The 8,076-nt window shown below is 39.8% G+C and overlaps 1 non-coding gene across 1 annotated transcript; it reads left to right on the top strand.

The window, feature by feature from the left end:
- Window positions 1-6,304: 6,304 nt before the first annotated feature.
- On the top strand, window positions 6,305-6,460 carry LOC138888902 (5.8S ribosomal RNA). The gene has a single exon (XR_011406469.1). It is a non-coding gene; the product is annotated as a 5.8S ribosomal RNA (ribosomal RNA).
- The last annotated feature ends 1,616 nt before the right edge of the window (window positions 6,461-8,076 follow it).

Here is an 8,076-nt window from a genome sequence, read left to right as displayed (position 1 = left end):
TAGCAACAAGATTTTTTCGATTCTAAGGGAGTAGGGTGCAATCTTTCTCAAAGAATATCATACGGATTTTTCTCTACTTTAATATGTCATTACATGTTTTGTCGCAATCAACATATGTTAGAGGGATTGTAAAGAGAATTGGTTCAGGTTATTAAGGCTATCCCTTCTTTTCTTTTGGCATGCTCCATAAAATACAAACAAAATGAGTAAATTCACAACTTCCATAAATGTCTATATTCTTAGGAGTATTTGAGGTGCCTATGCTCTTGAATTACCATGTATCTTATTATTACATCTTCTGTTCATGGGTCTTAGAAAAATACGTAGTTGATAAAGTTTATCCGAAAGGTATATTGATCTTATTAAAATATTTTTATGCATTTTATTCCTTTATACATGTATATTGACCCATGACAAGATGAAGTTATATACATGTACTTATATATATATGGGATATGGGAAAAGGTTATGGAATTATATACGCACCACTACTTGATCAGCTGGTATACATTGATGATTTTTCCCACAATGGTTGAGATGATATGATGGGATGCCCTCATAGGCTTTGTAACGACCCAACCTGTCATTTTGAGCGATTGCACTTTGCTCGATTGTTTGAGTGCATGAGTATCTCCGTATGATGTATTATGATGTATGTGAATTGTCGGTTTTGGTTTTCAGGTTATACGAAATTGATTTGAAAGAATAACTCACATCTTCAAACTTTAAATTTGAAAATTTTGACCAAGTTTGACTTTTTAGTGTTTGACCTCGGATTGGATTTCTGGTAGTTCCATTAGCTCTAATGGGTGGTTTTAGGCTTTGAAGTGCGTCCGAATTGTGATTTGGAGGTCCGTAGTGGAATTTGGCTTGAATGGCAAAAGTTGGAATTTTGAAAATATTGATCGGGAGTGGACTTTTTGATATCCAGGCTGAATTCTGATTCCGGAAGTTAAATAAGGTCTGTAATGTCAAATGTGAGTTGTGTGCAAAATTTGAGGTCAATCGGACGTGATTTGATCGGTTTCGACATTGGTTGTGGAAGTTGAAGTTTCAAAGTTCAATGATTTCGAATTGAGGTGTGATTCATTGTTTCAATGTTGTTATGCGTGTTTTGAGGCCTAGAGTAGGTCCATTGTACGTTATCAGACTTGTTGGTATGTTTGGATGTGGTCCCGAGGGGCTCAAGTGAGTTTTGGATTGATTCCGGATTATTTTGGAAATTTTTGGCTAAGGTGTATCATTGCTGATTTTGGTGTTTCCACATCAGCAGAAGTATGGGCGTAGATGCAAGTCTGTAGATGCGGATAGATGATCGCAGAAGCGACGTTTTGCACAGATGCATGTTAGGGCTTCGCACCTGCGAGTGCGCAGGAGCAAAAATAGTTCCGCAAGTGTTAGGGGTCGCCTGGTTAGTTGAGGTTGCAGAAGCTTAGTGGTGACCGCAGATGCGACATTTTGACCGCAAATGCAAAATTTCTGGGAGGAAGCTATTAAATTGAGGTTTTGGTTATTTCTTCATTTTTTGAGATATGGGACTCGGATTGAGGCGATATTTGGAGCAATTTTCATCACAAGGATTGAGGTAAGTGTTCTACACTCAGTTTTGATTATATTTCATGAATCTATCTTCATTTTGACAATTTGTTGATAAATTTAAGATGAAATTGGGGGTTTTGGCCTAAAATTTCATAATATAAATTTCGAATTTTGAACACCGATTTGGAGTTGGATTTGAGTGAAACTAGTATGGTTGGACTCGTAATGGAATGGGTTGTCAGATTTTATGAGTTTTGTCGAGTTTCGAGGGGTGTGCCCGGGTGTGATTTTTGGCCGAATTTGGGATTTGACTTAGGATTGAATCTTTATAATTTTTAATTTCTTCCTCGGGCTTTATCTGATAAATTTGAGTTTCTTTTGGCTAGTTTTGAGCCGTTCAGAGGTCGCTATTCACGTGACAACATTCTTGGAGCATCGCTTGACTTGCTCAGTGTCGGAATTGGCTTGTTTCAGATAAGTAACTCTTTTAGACATAGTGTTGAGGGTATGAAATACTGAATTACGTGCTTTGTGGTTGATGTTGAGGTGACGCACATGCTAGGTGACGGGCGTGTGGGCATGCACCTTGTGAAATGTGACTGTTGTTTCCAGGGCACTAAAAAGTGGCCCTATTTTTGTTGATATCTATGTTTTCTCCATGTGATAAAGTAATTGAGTTGTATATCATGCTAGATATCATATTTGGGCTTTATGTTGATATTGTTGGGACCTATTGTGGTTGTTTCTTACTGTCATCTCATTGATTTCGTTGATATTTTGTACTCAGTCATATTCATGCATTCATATCACATTTCGGTCTCATTTGTTACTTATTGATACATCATATCATTGTTTCGGCTCAGATTTCATGACATGTGAGCTCGTGGGTAAGACTTGAGAGATTGATGACTGAGTGGCGCCAAGAGCCTGATTATGAGTGGCAGTTATGGGATCGAGCTGCACCCCGCAACATGTTTTATTTATTTATGATCAAGGACAAGGGCCAGATTTATGTATGCCATGATTGGCTTGTTATAGCGCTTGGGCCAAAGGAGCCCCTCCGGAGTCTGCACAGCCTCAGTGGAAACGGTTAGTTATATTCAAGGATGGATCTTCCCTTGGTATGGAGATGGATCTTCTCTATGAGGCTTGATTGGCATGTTTCCTCGGTACTGGGTGACTTATAGTCATTGATGTATATATTCCAGAATGGATTTTTCCTGGGTTGTATGGGCCATATACAGTACCGAGTGGTTGATTATGATAAGTGGAAGGTGCGATACAGTAAGTTTGAGTACTCTGAGAGTGTGAGTACATGATTCATCTATGAGATACATGACATTGGCATGCATATATGACTTACATGCATAGAGATACATTCTCCTCGTGCTGAACGGTATCACGTCATTCATGACAGTTTACACACATTGATATGTGGTCATAGAGAGGTATTTCACACTTGCTATATGGAAAGAAAATGAAACATCTTATTTATTGTGAAAAGGAGTTTTGGAAAAGAAAATATAGTTTCTCGAACTATCTAATATTTCACGACATTTTCTATAAAAAATTTGGGTTTTAACTGATACTTTTGAAAAGCGGAACTACTTTGGGAAAATTTATGAAAAAGCTGAATAATTATCTCTGAGTTACTTCCTTATTTATATGCTTTACATTATTATGAACTGTTATTGGATATTGGTGTTGGACCCGACCTATGTTCAAGCTCATCACTGCTTTCAACCTAAGTTTAGGTTTGTTACTCATTGAGTACATGGGGTCAGTTGTACTCATACTGTATTTCCTGCACATTGCGTATAGATTTTGGATGTCGATGTTGCGGTGTTCGATGAGAGCTGAATTGGAAGATGTACCTGTGTTCCGGTTGTGGCTGCCTCTTGTTCATGATAGTCGTAGATTTATCAAACTCTGTTTATGCACTTTTCAAACAGAAGATGTATTTACTTCAATCAATTTTATAAACTCTCTTCTTAGAAGCTTCATGATTTGTACTACCATTCCTTGGGAAATGCATTAGATCCAGATAACTTATTTTGTTTAATTGACTTATTAACATTATCGAAATTGGATAGTTACTAGTTGTCTTACCTAGCGGGTCGGGTTAGGTGCCATCACGACTAGCGGATTTTGGGTCGTGACACCATGCGGTCGCAAGGAAGAAAATAACACCGCCAACAAATGCCTTCCGTATTCGCAATCACACCCTCGCAAACACGTTGAAAACAGCCGACAAACCTACACAAATGTGGCCACACTTATGAGAATGCGAATAGAAACTTCCCTAGCTCTCCCATACTCTACTACGATCGTGGGCTCCTATTGCAAACATGATGGGACCAACTACACAAAGCTCTACAAAAGTGAACCTGAGCTCGCTAACCCATAGAATTAAAGAAACAAATCCATCTTACACATTGCGATCTCACTCCCGCGATCGCGAAGACTACCTGAACACTAGATAAACCAAAAAAACAAAAAACATAGGAATGGTATGAAATCACGCCGAAACTCACCCCAGTCATTCGAGACCTAGTCCTAGCATACTAGCAAGTCCTAAAATATAACATGAACTTACTCAAGGCCTCAACTCATACATAACAACATCAAAACCCCGAATCGCACCTCAAATCAAACTAAGTAAGGCCTCAAATTCACACCAAGCATTGCTCATGGCGGGTGATGGCTTTTGGCAATCGAACGTGAAATGTCGTACAATTAGCGCCGCAAGGTGCCATGCGCATCGAGCGAAGCTCAGTACATTATTGATTGCCATAAGTTGTTTGGGGTTGTGTGTGGCATCGCTCGTGGCAGCTGGACTTTGGAAACGGAACGACAGAGCATCGTGGAAGTATCGCCGCAAGGTGCCATGTGCATGGGGTGAAGCTCAGTACATTACTGATTGCCATCGGTTGTGGCGGGCATCATCGGATGGCAACATCGCTCGTGGTGGCTGATGGCTTTTGGAAACGGAATGGTGGAGCGTTGTGCAAGTACCGCCGCAAGGTGCCATGCATACGGGGCAAACCTTAGTACATTGCTAATTGCCATCGGTTGTTGTGGGTTGTGTCTGGCATTGCTAGTGACAGCTGATGGCTTTTGGCAATGAACGGTGGAGCATCGTGCAAGTAACGCCACAAGGTGTCATACGCATTGGGGCTAAGATCCGTACATGTAGATTGACATCGGTTGCTGTGAGCAACAATGGAATGAGTACAATCAAAGTCCCTTAATGAGGATTCACTGGAGGGCAAGTATGGTGCCAGCAACCGTAGTAATTCCATCTCCAATAGCATATATTTAAGCTGTTGCAGTTAAAAAGCTTGTAGTTAGACTTTTGGATGGGTCGACCGGTCCGCCTTAGGTGTGCACCGGTCGTTTCGTCCCTTCTGCGGGCGATGCACTCCTGACCTTAATTGGTCGGGTCGTGCCTTCGGCGCTGTTACTTTGAAGAAATTAGAGTGCTCAAAGCAAGCTTGCGCTCTGTATACATTAGCATGGGATAACATTATAGGATTTTAGTCCTATTACGTTGGCCGTCGGGATTAGAGTAATGATTAATAGGGATAGTCGGGGGCATTCGTATTTCATAGTCATAGGTAAAATACTTGGATTTATGAAAGACGAACAATTAAGAAAGCATTTTCCATAGATGTTTTCATTAATCAAGAACGAAAGTTGGGGGCTCGAAGACGATCAGATATCGTCCTAGTCTCAACCATAAACGATGACGACCAGGGATCGACGAATGTTGCTTTTAGGACTCCACCGACACTTTATGAGAAATCAAAGTTTTTGGGTTCGGGGGGTAGTATGGTTGCAAGGCTAAAACTTAAAGGAATTGACAGAAGGGCACTACCAGGAGTAGATCATGCGGTTTAATTTGACTCAACACGAGGAAACTTACCAGGTCCAAACATAGTAAGGATTGACAGACTGAGAGCTCTTTCTTTATTCTATGGGTGGTGGTGCATGTCCATTCTTAGTTGGTGAAGCGATTTTTTTGGTTAATTCCGTTAACGAACGAAACCTCGGCCTTCTAACTAGCTATACAGAGGCATCCCTTCGCGACCAGCTTCTTAGAGGGACTATGGCCTTTAAGGCCACGGAAGTTTGAGACAATAATAGGTCTGTGATGCCCTTAGATATTCTGGGCCGCACGCATGCTGCACTGATATACTCAACGAGTTTATAGCGTTGGCCGGCAGACATGAGTAATCTTTGCAATTTCATCGTGATAGGGATAGATCATTGCAATTGTTTGTCTTTAACGAGGAATTCCTAGTAAGCGCGAGTCATCAACTCGCGCTGACTACGTCCCTGCCCTTTGTACAAACCGCTCATCGCTCCTACCGATTGAATGCTTCGGTGAAATATTTGGACCACGATGATGTTTGAGGTTCAATTCCTACGACATTGCTTGAAGTCCATTGAAACTAATCATTTTGACGAAGGAGAAGTCGTAACAAGGTTTTTGTAGGTAAAACTGCGGAAGGATCATTGTCGAAACCTGCAAAGCAGAATGACCCGCGAACTTGTTGAAAACCTGGGGAGTGGCACGGCCGGGGTGTTTCGGCGTCTGTTAGTGCATCTCCCTCCTATCACCGGTGGGCGCGCTCACATGCGTGCTGGGTGATTAATGAACCCTGGCGTGGAAAGCGCCAAGGAATACTAAATTGAAAGCCTGCCCCTCGTGCCCCATTGGCGGTGCGCGCGGGGGGGCTTGTGCTTCTTTTGAAACACAAACGACTCTCGGAAACGGATATCTTGGCTCTTGCATCAATGAATAAGGTAATGAAATGCGATACTTGGTGTGAATTACAGAACCCTGTGAACCATCGAGTCTTTGAATGCAAGTTGCACCCGAAGCCATTAGGCCGAGGGCATGTCTGCCTGGGCGCCTGATGTCTTTTGGCAACAGATATCTCGACTTTCGCAAGTTACACCCGAGTCTTTGAATGCAAGTTGCGGCCAAAGCTATTAGGTCTAGGGCACGTCTGCCTGGAAGGCTGACTTTTGAACTTTCAATTTCCAAACTCATGTCGAACTATATCAAATCAACTCGGAATGACCTTAAATTTTCCACGCAAGTTTCAAATGACATAACGAATTTATTCCAACTCTCAGAATTAAAATCCAAACCCGATATCATCAAAGTCAAATCCCACTCAAACTTAGGAACATTCCAAACCTTCAAATTGCCAACATTCGCCAATTAACGCCAAAACCTTCAAGAAACATCTAAATGCAAATTCATGCATACACCCAAGACCAAAATCACCATTCAGACCTAACAGAACCATCAAAACTCCGATTCGGGGTCAAATACATAAAAGTCAAACTTGATCAACTCATTAAATTTAAAGCTTCTAACATGAGAATCATTCTTCCAAATCAATCATGAATCACCTAAAAACCAAAAAGTATGATTCGCACACGTTATAATACATAATATGAAGCTACTCAAGAATTTAAACAGCTTAACAAAATTTAAATGCTCAAAACAATCGGTTGGGTCGTTAAATCACATACATGAAATAAATATGTGAGGTATGTTAGGTCAAAGAAAATAATATGTGCCATGTATTTGGGGTGTAACATGCAAGGTAGATTGTTGTACATGTATATAAAGTAAGGAAATTACTATATTGATAAAAAAATAGCATGCACCTAGCACGACCTTAGCTGGTCGGTCCCAAAACTGGCCCACCCTAAAATTGGATGAGCTCGTGACCGACAACTGATGCCTTATAATCTGATTTAGTAAACCATGCAGCACATGTGCCTATTTATGACTAATACAGTCAAACCTCTCAATAGCAACATGGAAAAGATAAGAAAATTATTCAAGTTTAAATCTCAGATGATATACATATTTTAGTAATTAAATATTAAACAAAGCTAATACAACATTAATAAATCCATAACTACATGTGTGAAGATTTAAACTCTAAAACACATATTATAAAGCTACTAGAAAAGTAAATTATTACAAGATTACTAGAAAAACTTTATAATTGTAGCTTGTTTCGTATATTTCATTCTCTTACTAGCGATATAACACTTGAATTGACGAAGATTTGTGTCCAAACTTTCAACAAAAGGGTATCTGATAGATTTCCCTTGAAGACAATCTAAAATCTTAACAATTAAATCTTCTATCTAAATAATTTTTTGCATTTGTCTAATGAAAAAGATATCATGTGCAGATCTTCAAATTTTATTTATTATGCAAGATGGATACTTGTTCAATGAAAAAGATTGTGTGAAGAGATGTCTGACTATAAGGAAAAACTCTAAAAGGATTAGAAAACTTAGCTTTTATAGTGAATAGATGTTATATAAGGATGTTGTTATAGAGAGGTCTGACTGTATAAGTAACATGTCAAATGAAATACCACTATGGTCATAAATATTGGCTTCGACCTTATCATATAAAAAACGAACATATTATTTATTACTGACTTAGTGAGTACCCATGAAAAAAAAAACTCAGATTAAAGCACGTCTATGGAGTCT

This window comes from Nicotiana sylvestris, chromosome 3 (genome assembly GCF_000393655.2).
Source record: "Nicotiana sylvestris chromosome 3, ASM39365v2, whole genome shotgun sequence".
In the NCBI taxonomy this organism is placed as follows: Eukaryota; Viridiplantae; Streptophyta; class Magnoliopsida; order Solanales; family Solanaceae; genus Nicotiana; species Nicotiana sylvestris.
The sequence above is the reverse complement of the archived record's forward strand: the minus strand, read 5'-3'. Positions and strand labels throughout refer to the sequence as shown.